Source organism: Rhipicephalus sanguineus, unplaced genomic scaffold (assembly GCF_013339695.2).
Source record: "Rhipicephalus sanguineus isolate Rsan-2018 unplaced genomic scaffold, BIME_Rsan_1.4 Seq782, whole genome shotgun sequence".
Classification (NCBI taxonomy): Eukaryota; Metazoa; Arthropoda; class Arachnida; order Ixodida; family Ixodidae; genus Rhipicephalus; species Rhipicephalus sanguineus.
The window spans coordinates 62,398-76,993 of record NW_023615978.1 but is presented as its reverse complement, the minus strand read 5'-3'; the positions used below and the strand labels follow the sequence as shown (position 1 = coordinate 76,993).

Genomic DNA, 14,596 nt, shown 5'->3' with positions numbered 1-14,596 from the left:
AAATACATGACAGCATTTGTGCACATCTGTAATTGGAAATCTGTCTTTAGAATGACTTGATGCTCAATTATTTGTTGTAAATTATACCTAGCTTACTTGCTTCTTCTTGTATGCAGCTTTTCTTCACCGCTGTTTGTACAAGACATGAGGCCCGAGACCACGCCAGCTTGTGTGAAAGCCAGCGCAGTTTCTTTGACGGGACCTGGAGTGCATTCATGCAGAACTTGAATTTATGTTGCTGCTGCGTCAATCAGCTTCACCTTGTGCGGTCACCTTCTGTCGTATTTTGTGCCACATTCGGTGCGCTTTATTCATTAAAAAGCCGCTTTTACAAGATCATTGGTAATTTATTGTTTCTGATAAGCGTGATTATTTGTGCGCCATACACTAAACGTCATTTATGAAGTACGTGTTCATCCTCTGCATGTTCAGATTTATTATTTTTCAGTAGTAAACCGATGTGAATCCTACATGGAAATTGGATATAAGTAGTGTGCAGAAGAAAAGTAAGGTCACAAAGAAGCGCTTTTTGTGTCCTTTTATTGTCTGCGTCTCGATTTTTGAGCTGTATTTACAATGAGCCCATTGGTGCCCCCTGGATATATAGTGAGGCTTTTGGTCATTATCACGTCCAGAGCTGTACTTTCTGTGGATTTTTGGGCACCTTCAGGATATGATATCCTGAAGGTGCCAAAAATACACAGAAAGTCCAGCTCTGCACGTGATAATGACCAAAGCCTCACTTTGTCCATATGGGTCATTCCACGGACGTTTACTGGGTAAGTCGGGTAATATTTTTACTGAATTTGCATACGTCCAAGCACGTCCGAATATCCGGTTTTGACGCCCGGTGGGATTAACTCGGGATGTTCAATTCCTTTGCGCCATATAGTCCTGCGGACGTCCCGTTGAACGTCCCACGGTATTTGTCGTGCATCCGCCGGATGTACTAATGTCCAGTAAAGTGGTCCGATAGACGTCCCAAAGTTATTGGTTGCCCATTGGGACGATCGCGAAGGACGTTTCAACATGAGTGCCGCGAAGCTGATTGCACGGTGCGCCGCATGGTGCGCCGGGTGCGCTGCGTGCGTGCCTGCGTTAGGGAGCCTAGCCTGCGTTTTGGCCGGTTTTACTACTGTTGTCAGTCGCTGCTGTGCGAGCGTGCTGTTACAGGCATCGTTGTGAAACAAATTATTTTGGGGGGTATGGTTGTCTGCGTCATTTGTTTGAGTAAAAACCGACGGTAACCGCTCTTTTGACATGCCGTTTTTGTTATTGGCCCTTCTCGAGAAAACATTCGAAGAATCATTGAGATAGTCGTTGTGCACTCGTACTTTCAGACAAAATGTCTGAAAAATGTCTCGAACTAGGCGTTATGAACTTCTTTGGCAAAAGACTCTGGGTATGCCGTAGCTGTTGAAAATGCTAATAAAGATGTGCAAGCAATTTGAGGGGCGAATTAATGCTATGTTTAAAAAAATGCATATATTTTTGGTCTTCTCGTAAACTAAGACGTTTTTTAGAGGTTTTGTGTTTCGTGGAAGAAACTGCAGTCACGTTTACGTATGTGCGTCACCCATTCACCTTTCTCTCTAAGCACGCAAATAATCGCGAGAAATGCCACGAATGCAATGCATACATGCTCGCACAATTATCCATGAATTATTTCCTCAATCACATATTTTCCGAAAGATAAAAATTAGCGGCGGTTTCCATATGTTGCAAAATCAGTTTCACGCATTGTCAGATGAACTAGCGTGTAGCGGTTTGCATCCAAACAGCTTTGAAATGTCCGCACGGCCATCTCCTGTCGACGTCCTCTTGATATCCACGCCTGGATTTTGAAAACGTCCACGTGCTATATTCTTGGACGTCTGTCGGAAGACCTTCTTTGGACATCCAAAACGCGACGTCCGCTGCACGCCCCGTGAACCGCCGTTCTGGGACGCGGACGTTAGGCTCTTCTTCGGACGTCGTCAGGATATTCGTTGTCCATTGGGTTGATATCGCGCACTGGTACTTCCGGTATTGTGCATACTACAATTTGCACCTGGGAGGACACGGTGCGCATGTTATCGACCCCTTTCACCAAAGTCGTCGCTAGTCCTGACGTGCTTGTGCTTGACCAACGTTACTAGATTAGCTTGACATCGGGGCACGCTTTTGGCATTCGCTTTAACGCGGTGGTGTGAAGCAACTAAACACAAAATATCAGTTACAGAGAACCACTTTATGTCACGCTAAAGCTCGAATTGCAAATAAGTGCTCATTGCGGAAATAGATTATCGTTCAGCTGCTCAGAAGGCGCTGTTGCCCCTGCGCGCAGCTCGCGACAGTCGGCGCGTTTAAATGCACACCTAAGTTAGGCGCGTTACATATCCTTACTGTGGCGTCTGCGTCGGAACTTTTATATGCTATGGAGCGGCAGCCGCGAGCGCGCCAACGGTAGAAGAGAACGATGGACCGGACATGCTCGCGGCTCGCGCTCAGTGGCCGTTGACAGTGAGTCGCGGCAATCTAGGATGATAAGACATTTGCTCAGTGCACTGGATATCGAGCGGCCGTGCTCAGCGTCTCGTCCTCGTCTCTGAGGGGTTCGCGCGGCGGCTGGCCCAGACCCCTACAATGCAAACACAGGTGGTCTTCAAGTCAGCACGATACGTGTCGTTAGAACTCAACGAGACACAAAATCTGTACGGTTTGAGGCCAGTTATGACGTACAAGACTAATCGAACAATCGAGGCACAAGAATCTGCGATACCGAAAGGTCGTGCGGCGAAATTTACGCTCGACGTGCGCGGGCGCACCGGAGTCAGCAGACGACCGTTGGCTTCTACCGTAAGTGAGTCATCTTTTCGAAAACTTGCAACGAAGTTTTTCATATTTCAGCCTGTTTATTTAACTACACAACTATTATACACAGTGTCAACGGGAACAAGCGCATCTGATCCAAACACCGCTCTTGATTATGTCGGCTATGGCCAATAAGCATGTATGCTCTGCGACGTAAACAGGCAGATCCGCGACGCAACGTGCAGACGCACCGCCCACCGACGAGAGTGAGAACGGGCTCTGTTTGAAAGAGGGCGCCTGAGGAAACGGCAACTTCGCGCTCCGCTTGTGGCCTTTGGCAGAGCAGTTCGTAGCCTTGTCAGCTTTCCGCAGGATGTGTTTTTTAAATTCGAATGCATTTCTTAGTCGGCTATGTCAGGCGTCCGGCGTTTGTTCCGCGGCACCCTCTCCCTAGCAACAGCTGCGGGCGCACGCGATTATCCTCGCCCCTAGCAACCGGAGCATGTGGTGCGAGAGAGTGTAGGAAAGGGTAGTGCAGTGCTTCGCCGCTCCTCTCTCCTCCTGCGCCCCACTCTCCGTCCGCTCGCGCCTCACTCTCGACCATTCGCTGGCTGGGCGCCTCTCAAGGCGATGGCAGAAGTCGTGAAGGCGAATGTCCTGACGGCAACGGTAACCCTCTCTCGACGCAAGAAATGCATTCGCATTTCCTCACGATTCCCTTCGGGAGGTGGGGGCATTTTTTTAGGGGCGAAGCTCCTTAAAGCGGCACCCGTTCGTCCCGTCGTAGTGCGTAACCAGTCTTAACGCTAGTACCAATCTTGACCTCCAAGGTGGTGCCGGTGGGAGATTTTCTCCTGTGCGTTGTTGAACAATAAAAAATTCGCAGCGTGGCGTTAGCTAACGCCGACGTCTTCTGTCTCTCATTCCCATTAGCAGCCATTGTTTACCTCCAGGAGTGCCTGGTGGATTTCTCCTGTGCGTGATTAACATAAAATTTGTTCAAAACGCCGTTGATTGATGAAATAAACCAACGAAAGACGCCAGATGTCTTCTAAAAGCAAAACGAAAAGACGCCAGATTTCTAAAGCAAAACGAAAAGACGCCAGCTGCTTAACGAAAGCGCCAGATGTTTTCTAAACAATGAAAATTCACAGCGTACATGTAAAATTAAAGTGAGCTGCAAGTCGTCATAACTCTCATCGAACCTTTAGTATAACGGCCCGATCTCACGTCGGTGATGATGTACTGGGCAGAATTCACGGAAGATTCACGGTTACCGATGAACCTCCGCAGCTTCGCCCACTCATCATCATTCACTCCGTGGATATGCTGTGATTTTTTTTTCACTAGCCCAAGGGCAGGGGCGGCGCCAGTGGGGGGTTGGGGGGGCTCCAGCCCCCCAAAATTTCCGCCTGCCCCCCCTTTGGCCCCCCCAAGAGCAAGCATAGTCAAAATATAATGCATATGTTCCCAGCCTCTCTGCCCCCCCTGAAGGAACCCACTTCGTGGGTGCCCCCCCCCCCAGTAAAAATCCTGGCGCCGCCCTGCCCAAGGGGTGCTTCATGACCCCTTTAATTAATTTTGCGGGCCAAAGCGGCGCACGAAGTCACCATGGCCTTGTAAGACGTTTCACTGCTTTACAAAAGTATTCCCAGGTGAAAATTTGAAGTGGGATTCAAGTGGTCCACTCTGCAAGTGGTCTCTAAAGTGGTACCACTTGCAGCCAAGTGGTCCCTTACACTTGCTGCAAGTGGTCTCTCAAGTGGTCCCACTTGCTTTCAGAGGGACCACTTCAGAGCAAGTGGAACCCATTAATAGGTCCCATTTGCTGCCAAGTGGTCCCACTAAAGGGTTCCACTTGCCACAAAGTGGTCCCACTTGCTTTCAAGTGGGACCACTTCAGCGCAAGTGGAACCTATTACATGTTCCACTTGCCACAAGGTGGTTTTTGCCCCACTTGTTACGGACTGTTCCACTTGCAGTTTCTGAAGTGGTCCTACTTGCTTTCAAGTGGATACTAAGACGGTACCGCTTAGACCATAACAGGTTCCATTTGCTGCCAAGCGGTTTGGTATTTTGTGCTTCTGTATAATCATGCTTTACAGAACGAGTTAAACATGCTCAAGTTTTGCTATATCAAATGCATGCCACATGCACTTGCAGTAACTATTGACACTTTCTTGTACTTCAAAAATTTATTTATTCGGCACAAAAAGGCACAGACAGATATTTACACGATTTACACAAGTAATAGCATAATATATGTGAAAAACGGAACTTATAAAGCTTTTAGTTTCATACACACTCACCCACGCAAAATAATCAACAGTAGAGCTTATGTATATGCGTAATTGAGTACCATTAAAGGGGGATGCATATAGAAAATCTGCAACATATTATGACAAATTTTCCAAACAAGAGGTTTCTCAGAAATTGATACAGTCACTTTAGCTAAGCAAGAGGCCATAGGGCCACGATAGAATTTGAAAACGTGTAGTCCTTTCCACAGCACATGCCAGACACAATGTTGCGCTCACTTATAAGCTGCCACCCGTCTTGGCCAGCAGCCGATTACAAAACGGGCAGTAAAAGTAGAACTTCATGTCTTCTGGTGAGGTTGCACAGAACTTTCGGAAAAGGTACTTGCTGTCTGGAAGCACACCGAGCCTAAAATATTATTACACAATCTCAGGAGATCTTCTACAGCGGTCCATGACAGACCATGCTTTATGGCGAAGTCCATAACAAGTACAAGTGCATCCCCAACAGACAAGGAGTTTGTGTTGCCAAGCGGGCGCGCAAACTCCAACCGGAAGAAGTCCGAGTTTGGGAGTCCATCACACGGCTGCGTCGCATTAGAGAGATTATCTTCGGCGAACTCATCGTCAGTATGTCGCAGTCACTAGCCGACTCATCTCCCACAAATGAACTCACGTAGTTTTGTCGTCCAGTATCCACGGCTGACTCACCAGCTTCATTATCGTCCGAGGATTCAGAAGCGCTTGAGACCGTACGTTCTCCCGAAAAAACGTCCGTAGAAGGCTGTGCAGGAGCATTCTTCCTTACTTTGTGTTGCGTCGATTTTGGCAAGCGGTCATTCCACGCTTCAGGCTCCAGATATCGCTTGCGAGTTTTTTGACTCGTGTTCATCACGCCTACCACAGATTGTCTATTTTTGCTGATGAGCACGCTGCAGCGGTCTAAAGACGTCCAAGTCAACAATGAATAATAAAAAAGTTAGCGGTAATCGAACATCAATAGCCATGTACGCACGCGTGCGCGTGCGAAGACGGTGGCAAAGATTACCGACATTGCTTGACACGGCTTGGCCTTGGCTTGACCGTAGATGCACAGAACACTTATGTAGATACGTGGACTATTTTTTTAGTGCTAGACAAATTATTATTAGGCCCCTGCATGTAGTACTTTATATTATATATCTGTTCATTTCATTAAATCAATAGCAATTTATATTTTGACGTTATGACTTGTTTTAACAGTAATCTCTAGCCAAGCCAAAGACGAAGCGCCACGTTTTGACTTTGTCGACAGTCGGACACTTTTGTCTCGTGGTGCACGGCGTGTGAGCGTCAGGATTTCGCGTTAGTGCGATTCTTGAACAGTTTTGATAAGAAAGAGTATATAATACCTGCCAATAACATTAAGGACTTTTACCCAGAAAGCAAGGAGGACTTCATTAAAAGTAAAGTCTACAGGACAGAGTGGGTTCATGAAGACCCGGAAAACACAGGATCGTACACGTGTAGAATTCTGCTGCTGGCAGGTAAGTAAATGAAGCTAGAAATTTATTGCGATTCGACACATGCTATATATATAGGTAGCGTCATGCATGCCAAACGCATCACCCATCATCGGGCTCTGGCCACAACCTGTGCCCGCGCTGACGCGATAGCGCGTGGGCGATCGAGAGGCTGGCATATGATTCCACGTGCGTACAGTCATGTGATCTACAACTAACGCTATTCGTTATTGGTATATGCTTGTAGGATTAATATAGGAGTCATCATCTAAATTATGTTGCTTGCTGAACAGTGCCGGCCGCGTTGAATTAACCAGCATTACTCTTGTTGGGAAAAATTCGGACATTTTTATTGTATCGCAGGGTATGTCCTTTCAGTAATGTCGATATATTATGGCTTGTTGCCTTTTTTATCTTAAATTTAATACCTACGCTGAATTTCGTTGCGCTTTTCACTGGCGCAAAACTGCTAAACACACACACAGTGTTTATACGTATAGCAGCTTTTCCAGACTAATATTGGCGCATTTTGACTTCATACGGTGCCTAACAGACTCGGAACAAGAGCTACATAAACAAAGGGGCAGCAAGCGCCTTCCACGGCTTCTGATACACCAGTCAGATATTGACCAAGAGGAAGAGCTCATTGACCTGCAGCTGTCAGCAGTAAACACCAAGCAGACTGCAAAACAGTTACTACCCTAATTGCGCTAAAATTTTGCCACGTTTCTGTCGAAAATTGCTTATTGGTCTTCATTTCTTTTTGCAGGCACACAAAAAAATGAAACAGAATCAGGCAGCATCAAGAAGTGCTGTTTATGAGGAAATTTTGAGCAAGCATGCCTCTCGTGCCCTTGAAAAAAATAAAGCCGCCCGAGCTTTGCAAGTAGGCATTAAAATGTACACTTCTCAGTTTATTCAGCACTTTTCAACTCCTTACTCTCTTTTCTTGTGCACAGACACCCTCAAACAGGCGTGTGGAGTTCAATGAAGACACCACAAACAAAGAACGCAAACACAAGCAAATGAGGAAAGAGACTTGACAGGAACCTTATGAGAGTGTGCTGAAAGAGCGCAATGAACTGCGACAAGCGGTTGCCAAAATCAATGAAAGAATTGATTGAATAGACGTGAAGCTTTCAATGAGTAAGTATACTGCCATTTCTTATATTGCTATATCTTTGTTGTCAAAGGCTGCTTTGGTAGAACCTCTAAAAAGTGTCAATGGTCTGGACAGCGTGCACTATACCATTTCTAATGCTTGCGGCTGTTCGTGCTTTATTTGACACCGATAGCACAACATCTTATTCTATGTGCTCTTTAGATTTATTTATAGTGTTACCGGCATATATTTCTTAAGTGTTCTTTTCTATACCTGCAGTTGTAGAAATGCTGCAGGCGAGAAGTGCCCCTCAGCCTCAAAAGGCACAAAAAAGTGTCCCACTTCTCGAGCAAGCACAACAGTCCCTACAGGTAAAGTCTGCACAACTGCATGAACATTAATGTTTCTAAACTTTTTTTGCTGGTCAAAAAGCTGAACCCTCAGCTTTTTGACTAGATATTGAGAATTAGAGTTGTATCTTGATAACAGCCACTGTAAATTGTTTGTACACTGCTCTACTGGGTGCAGATCTGTGGGAGGATGGCCAAGACCTTAATGGTTTGGATTACGAAGTTGAACCGTCACACACAGCCCCCACACCACCACCACCAGCACACATGGACACTACATCCAAGCCTGCTGCAGACGCACTCCCCAAAGGTAGAAGCCCAAACGCTTTAAATGCCATTATGTTGCTATTATTTTGCTGTAAACATCAACTTCACTCCTTATTTCTCATCAGCTGCATACCCAAAAGCCCACACTCCTTTTACTGACATTGGTGATGGCAAGGTAAGTGCACGACTGTGTTCCCTTCATTTCTTTTTTAAAGATTTTTTTTCATTTACAGTATCACGTGAAAGATGGCCTCATGATTGGAAGCAAGCAGGCGGAAAAAATCCTGGGCCATAAAAAACCTCCACTCGTTGTAAAGGATATTGCCACGCCCACTTCTTGTTTCATTTTATGTTTTTTGGGTTTGACCAGCAAGGACGGTTATCAACGCTCGAGGCTGTCCGCGAAGCAGTGTTCTGTCGACAGCCTACACCGAAGCGCACTCGCTAGGCACCGACGACCTACGGGAAACCATCAGAGCGATAGTGCGGGAGGAGCTGCGCAAGCTGTTGCCTTCAGCGCAGCCTCAAGTGGATTCGATCGCCGACATGGTCCGCGAGGAAATCCAGCAATCGCTGGGCACCCCCTATGCAGCGCAGCCGCAGCTGCAAGCAATGAACTATGCTGCTGCAGCCCGACGCAACGCCCCCCCTCCTCGCCCGCGTCAAGACGCCGCGCCGCCGCAGCAGTTACGCCGCCAGGCACCGCCGCCACCACCAACGACGCCATACCGCCCGCCGACAGGACAAGGTTCCCCCCCCCCCCCCGAAAGACCGACGTTTGGCGTGCCCCTGACAACCGCCCGCTCTGCTACCACTGCGGGGAGGCCGGCCACACGTAACGCCGCTGCCAATACCGACAGATGGGGCTACGCGGATTCGCCATCAACGCGCCGCGCCCGCAGCCAGGCGAACGGCCTCGCGACATTGACGACTACCTCACTGGAACACAGTGGCAAGAACGACGACCTTCCCGATCGCCGTCACCCGGCCGCTACATGTCACCGCGCCGCCGGCAGTACACGGGCCCAAACCGGGGCCGGTCGCCTAGCCCGTATCCGGGAAACTAAGGGCAGCAACCGATGGAGGTGCGGTTGCTGTACGACGAAATGCCGAAGATCCTCCGCGGCCGCCGACGACGACAGCGCGACGAGACCTTCAGAACACGACGCAAACCGGACGGAGCCCTCACGACGAAATTTCGCGGCCCGAAGAAAACCTGACGACGCAACGTCGAAACAGCGGGACCAATCGACGAAGCCGTGATCCGACGCCACGACCTAACCGCAACGCAAGACGACGGACTAGCGACCTCGATGTTCTTATCGACGGCCTCAGCGTCACAGCTCTCGTCGACACCGGAGCCGACTATTCCGTCGTCAGTGGGCCATTCGCCACCAAGTTGAAGAAAGTAAAGACCGCTTGGAGTGGACCCGAAATCCGGACAGCTGGAGGCCACCTGATAACGCCGATTGGTGTCTGCACGGCGAGAGTCACCATCGATAACCGGACTTATCCTGCGAGCTTTGTAATCCTACAAAACTGCTCCAGGGATGTGATACTCGGAATGGACTTCCTAAGTGACCACGGCGCCGTTATCGACCTGAGGTCTGAGTCGATAACACTAACCTCAGACAAAGCGCTCCCACCCCACGCGACGCCAAGGAACCATGCACTGAAGGTGTTAGAAGAGCAGGTGACCGTTCCGCCGCGCTCCAGCGTCATTATTTCCGTCGGCACCGAAAAACCTGCGAACCTTGAAGGCGTAATAGACGGCGATCAGCAACTACTCCTGAACCGTCAAATTTGCGTCGCAAGAGGTATCGCCGAGCTGCATGACGGTAAAGCAAAGGTACTGCTGACAAACTTCAGCCACGAATATAGGCACCTCAACATGGGTGCGACGGTTGCCTACATCGACGAATGTGTAGCCGCCAGCGATGCTTTCGCCTCTTCGATGCTGCCGAACCTGCTTCGACGAATAGAGGTCCCGACCGGATTTTGACGTCAACCCGAGCTTCCGAAGATCAAGCAAGACCAGCTCAAAACCCTGCTCCTGCAATACAAGGACTGTTTCTCGTCGTCATCTCGGGTCCGACAAACGCCCCTTGCTAAGCACCGCATTATAACAGAAGAAAATTCTCGACCACTCCGACAGAGCCCCTACAGAGTTTCGACGCGAGAACGTGAGGCCATAAAGAAACAGTGGACGAAATGCTTCGCGACGACATCATCCAGCCTTCAAAGAGTCCGTGGGCGTCACCCGTGGTGTTAGTGAAAGAAGAAGGACGGGACACTGCGCTTCTGCGTTGATTATCGGCGCCTGAATAAAATCACGAAGAAGGACGTGTACCCCCTCCCACGGATAGACGACACCCTGGATCGACTTCACAACGCGACGTACTTTCGTCGATGGACCTCAGACCGGCTATTGGCAGATCGAAGTAGACGAAAGAGACCGAGAAAAGACCGCTTTTATAACGCCGACGGCCTCTTTGAGTTCAAGGTCATGCCTTTCGGTCTTGCTCGGCACCTGCGACGTTCCAGCGCGTCATGGACACCGTACTGGCCGGATTGAAGTGGCAGACGTGCCTTGTGTATTTGGACGACGTCGTCGTGTTTTCCTCGACCTTCGACGAGCATCTCCGGCGGCTTGAGGCAGTACTTCAAGCAATCAAGACCTCCGGACTGACCCTGAAGCCAGAAAAGTGCCGATTCGCATACGACGAGCTCCTGTTTCTGGGTTCATGTGATCAGCAAGTCTGGAGTGCGCCCAGACCCGCGGAAAACAGCTGCCATCGCCGACTTGCGCCACCCACCGACAAGAAGGCCGTGCGCCGATTTCTCGGCTTATGCGCCTATTACAGACGCTTCGTCAAAAACTTTTCACGGATCGCCGAACCACTGACGCTTCTCACGAAGGCTAACGTGGAATTCAGGCGGGAAACGGCGCAAGTGCAGCATTTCAAGAACTTAAACGACGCCTGCACGCGCCACCCATACTTGCGCATTTCGACGATTGCGCCGATACGGAAATACACACCGACGCAAGCAGCGTAGGACTCGGTGCCGTCCTTGTGCAAAAGACTGACGGGTTTGAAAGGGTTATCAGTTATCTAGCCGGTCACTATCCAAGGCAGAAGCCAACTATTCCACAACAGAAAAGGAATGCCTTGCCATCATCTGGGCTACGTCAAAGTTTCGCCCTACCTCTATGGCAGGCCCTTCAAAGTTGTCAGTGACCATCACGCCTTATGTTGGCTAGCTAACTTGAAGGACCCTTCAGGTCGTCTCGCACGATGGAGTCTGAGGCTTCAAGAATTTGACATTACCGTCGTGTACAAGTCCGGACGAAAACACTCTGACGCCGACTGCCTGTCCCGAGCCCCCGTCGACGCGCCGCCGCAAGAGGACCGACGACGACTGCTTCCTCGGAACTATAAGTACCGACGACTTCGCCGAAAGGCAACGAGCCGACGCGGAACTGGGGGGCCTTATGGAGTACCTCGAGTGCAAGACCGCCGTTGTTCCGAAGGTATTCAAGCGAGCACTGCCGTCGTTTTCTTACGAAACGGCGTTCTCATGAAGAAGAACTTTTCGGCACTTCGAACCGACTACCTTCTTGTCGTGCCCTCATCATGCGACCAGAGGTCCTCCAGGCCCTACACGACGACCCGACGGCTGGGCACCTCGGTGTTGCCCGCACGCTCGCCAGAATACAGGAAAAATACTACTGGCCACGCCTTGCTGCCGACGTCGCCCACTACGTTAAGACTTGCCCAGATTGCCAGCGACGGAAGACACCGCCGACGAGGCCCGGGACTTCTGCAGCCAATCGAACCACCTCACCGGCCGTTCCAGCAAATCAGGATGGACCTACTGGGGCCGTTCCCAACGTCGACTTCCGGCAACAAGTGGATCGTCGTAGCAACTGACTACCTCACCCGCTACGCCGAGACAAAGGCCTTGCCCAAAGGCAGTGCCGCCGAGGTAGCCAAGTTCTTCGTGGAGAACATCGTCTTGCGACATGGCGCCCCAGAGGTCCTCATCACAGACAGAGGTACCGCCTTTACTGCGGACCTAACTCAGGCGATCTTAAAATACAGCGAGACGAGCCACCGCCGCACCACCGCCTACCACCCGCAGACCAATGGCCTCACCGAGCGTCTAAATAAGACCATCGCCGACATGCTGGCCATGTACGTCGACGTTGAGCACAAGACGTGGGACGCCGTCCTTCCGTACGTGACCTTCGCTTACAACACGGCCGTCCAAGAAACGACGCAGATGACGCCGTACAAGTTGGTCTACGGAAGGAGCCCGGCGACGACGCTCGACGCCATGCTACCGAACGTCACCGACGAAGAAAACCTCGACGCCGCGGCTTACTTACAACGTGCCGAGGAAGCTCGACAGCTCGCCGCCTGCGCATCAAGACCCAGCAGCACACCGACAGCCGTCGCTACAATCTTCGACGACGCTTCGTGGAATACCAGCCCGGTGGCCGTGTCTGGGTCTGGACGCCGATACGCCGACGTGGACTTAGCGAAAAACTCCTTCGGCGATACTTCGGCCCATACAAGGTTCTTCGACGTCTCGGCGCTCTTGACTACGAGGTCATCCCGGACGGCATTACCAACTCCCAGCGACGCCGCGCACGACCTGAAGTCGTTCATGTCGTGCGCCTTAAGCGGTTTTTTGCACGTTAGCGAACCTGGGGACTCTACTTTTACCTTTGTTATTGTAATTTATTTATGTATGCACTTGTTTTTTTTCTCTCTTCTTTGATCTTTCACAAGCATCGGGACGATGCTTTTACAGAGGGGGGCAATGCCACGCCCACTTCTTGTTTCATTTTATGTTTTTTGGGTTTGACCAGCAAGGACGGTTATCAACGCTCGAGGCTGTCCGCGAAGCAGTGTTCGAGAAGCTTCTCGATTGTAGTAGATTGTTTTGTTAAGATTTCGCGCCGCACGCGAATGTTCCAGCTTTATCGAGAGATAACGCCGCCACCAGCGATATCGCTGGAAAGTTCGATAGCGCCTGTATAAAAGCCGACGCACTTGGCCGCTGGTCAGTTGATCGACGGACGACGCCCTGTTCGCCGCTATCATTGTACAGCGTGTATTGCTGTAGTTCTAGTTCTCATTTTCCCGGCCACAAGTTCGGCCAAATAAACAGTTTCATTCTGCAAACGCCGACTGCTGTCTTCGTCGACGTCACGACCACGTGACAATATGGCGCAAGCCATATGGGGTCGCGAAGGATTGGCGGAGCGAAGTTATGGTGGCAAATTAGCACCCAAGGACTACAAGAACCCCAAACGCAGTCGTGCGGAAGCAACTGAGTCCACACAAGGTTGCTTTGATTATTGGTAAGATTGTGATCAATTTAGTTGTGCTGTAACATAATTATGTATCCCACGGCTGTTTTAATTTCTGCTTCCTTTGCAGACACCGTGACAAATTGGGGGTCAAGCGAGTCCAGTTAAGGAAACGCTGGACAATTTGTCTACCATTTTGTCTCAAAAATTCAAGACGTCAGTAGGACAAAGAGAAAGGAAGATTGAATGCTTCAAAAATCTTTTCTTTTGACTTCACATTATTTCCTTTTTTTTAAGTGCCATTCACTTATCAATAAATTATTGTAAAAACAAGTTTTGTTTCTAATATTCATTGAAGTGCACCAGTGGTTCCTAAGACCACTTGGCAAGAGGATACGTTAGGCAGGCGGTCCCACTTGCGAAGTGAGACCACTTGGAGAAAATTTTCGCCTGGGTTTAAAGACCACTACAGCGGCGGCGCGACGAAGCGCACTCCGTCGTCTGCTTCTTTCCTCTAGCAAGATGGCGGCGACTGGCTTCAGTTACCCAGCCTCCACTCCAGAAGGCTGCTGACATCTTCGGCGGATGGCGTTTTCTGTGGGCCACGACCCTACTTTCACACGTTCGCCGGGCTGTAGCGGAGCGTGAAACTCAGGTGGTGCTTGACGTAACTAGAAATAAATAGCTATGTAAACGCTATGTAACGTCAAAGAGAAAGAGAAGGACGAAACGCGAGTACGCGACGTAAATAAGTATTTCATCAGAGATCACGAAGCGCGTGATTTTCTTTCTCCGCTAGCAGAATCTCACGATAGAGAGCTGTGCCTGAATCTGTGCCTTTATTAGTACGGCCGAGCTCAAGTCCGTTTCTTCTCCTCGAGAATTCTGGCTCCATGTTTCCAGAGCCGTATATTCCCATGTTTCGTTCTCGGGGGACATGGTTTCTCTTTCGTCTCCTGCCATCATCATCAAGGAACTTTGTCACGTGGGTAGGCAGCAAGATG

General features: G+C 49.8%; 1 long non-coding RNA gene across 1 annotated transcript; it reads left to right on the top strand.

Moving 5' to 3' along the window:
• Positions 1–8,186: 8,186 nt before the first annotated feature.
• Positions 8,187–8,598, top strand: LOC119378329 (uncharacterized). Its single transcript, XR_005180984.2, has 3 exons — positions 8,187–8,315; positions 8,398–8,447; positions 8,506–8,598. It is a non-coding gene; the product is annotated as an uncharacterized LOC119378329 (long non-coding RNA).
• Positions 8,599–14,596: the final 5,998 nt, after the last annotated feature.